This window comes from Arachis hypogaea, chromosome 3, assembly GCF_003086295.3.
Source record: "Arachis hypogaea cultivar Tifrunner chromosome 3, arahy.Tifrunner.gnm2.J5K5, whole genome shotgun sequence".
NCBI lineage: Eukaryota > Viridiplantae > Streptophyta > Magnoliopsida > Fabales > Fabaceae > Arachis > Arachis hypogaea.
The window spans coordinates 68,957,268-68,959,148 of NC_092038.1; the positions used below are offsets into that span (position 1 = coordinate 68,957,268).

The 1,881-nt window shown below is 43.1% G+C and overlaps 1 non-coding gene across 1 annotated transcript; it reads right to left on the minus strand.

The window, feature by feature from the left end:
- Positions 1-461: 461 nt before the first annotated feature.
- On the minus strand, positions 462-565 carry LOC112793927 (small nucleolar RNA R71). The gene has a single exon (XR_003198614.1). It is a non-coding gene; the product is annotated as a small nucleolar RNA R71 (small nucleolar RNA).
- Between the last annotated feature and the right edge of the window lie 1,316 nt (positions 566-1,881).

The window sequence follows — 1,881 nt, forward strand, 5'->3', positions numbered from 1 at the left end:
CTGAGGACAATTTTGAGGAAGCTCTAGATCTCAACATGGATAGAGAAGTTCACAACCATGAGAGAGCTGATGGAAACAATGCCATTCCCGAGAGGAGGGTTCTTGGTTCATACATAAACCCAACCTCTAGGAATTGTGGTAACAGCATTCAGAAACCACCCATTCAGGCCAACAATTTTGAACTCAAACCACAGCTAATATCACTGGTGGAGAATCATTGTTCATTTGGTGGGAGTGCTAATGAAGATCCAAACCAACATCTCACAAAATTCCTGAGAATTTGCGACACTGTGAAGTCCAATGGAGTCCAGGAAGATGCCTATAAACTGCTCTTGTTCCCATTTTCACTTAGGGACAAGGCAGCTAAGTGGCTGGAATCATTCCCAAGGGGGAGCCTAACAACCTGGGATGAGGTGGAAAGCAAGTTTCTGGCACGTTTCTACCCCCCACAAAAGGTCAATAGGCTTCGATCTGAGGTTCAGACTTTTAGACAACAAGATGGTGAAACTCTCTACGAGGCATGGGAGAGGTTCAAGGATTTGACAAGGAAATGCCCACCAGACATGTTCCATGACTGGGTGCAATTGCATATTTTCTATGATGGACTTTCTTATGAATCAAGGAAGGCTGTAGACCATTCATCAGGAGGTTCATTGAACAGGAAGAAGACTGTGGAAGAAGCTATTGAAGTGATTGAGACAGTGGCTGAGAATGAGTACTACTATGCTTCAGAGAGACACAACACTAAGGGAGTCATGGAGCTGAACCATGTTGATACAATTCTAGCCCAAAACAAGGTGTTTGCCAAGCAACTAGCAGAGCTCACCAGGAAATTAGAAACAAATCAAGTGGCTGCAATACACACACAAGATCAAGAGGAAGTAAGCACTGAAGGAGGTGAGTGGGAAGAGGCCAACTATGTGGGAAATCAACAAAGGCAACCATATGATCCACATTCCAACACTTACAACCCAGGCTGGAAAAACCACCCAAACTTTGGGTGGGGAAACCAGCAAACCCAACCACAAAACCACAAACCTTACAACCCCAACCAACATAACAATTACACATACCAAAACTCCAACCAAAGATCATACCAAGCCACACAAAACACTTACTCCCAACCACCATATCATGGTCAAAATAATCAACCTGCCCAACCTAATCCTAACCAACAATTTCAAGATCAATTAAACAGGATAGAAGGAATGCTTGCAAACATGGGTCAGGACATAAGTGAGTTGAAAAGCTTTAGGGATGATGTGAGATCTACCTTAAGGAACCATGGTGAAAAACTCAAGAGGATGGAGTCTCGAGTAGGAGAGCTATCTCAACAGGCCCCCAAGTCAACTGCAGTGTTCCCTAGTGACACAGAAAAGAATCCTAAAGGGGAACAAAAGGGAGTGAGATGGGAAGAATGCAAGGCCATCACCATATTGAAGGAAGTCTCAGAAGAAGAAGGAATCAGACCCTCAAAACAGGAGCCAGAAATCTTGAAGGAAGGTGTGGAAGAAGCTAAGCAGGAAAGTGAAATTGAGCAAGCCAAGGAACTGCAAAATAAAGGCATGCTGGAAACATACCAACCAAAAGCACCATTTCCTCAGAGGTTAGGAGGAGGTGAAAAAGGGAAAACATATTCAAGGTTTTTAGAGACATTTAAGTCTCTCCATATCAATATTCCCTTTCTTGAGATTCTCCAGCAGATGCCTACACATATCAAGTATTTGAAGGAATTGCTGAGCAAGAAAAGAGTTTTGAAGGGAGGACAAACTGTAATAATGAACAAAGAATGCAGTGCCCTCATCAAGAAGGACATAGTCTCTAAGAAAACAGACCCAGGAAGTTTTCATATCCCCTGCATCATAGGGGAAACAAAAATTG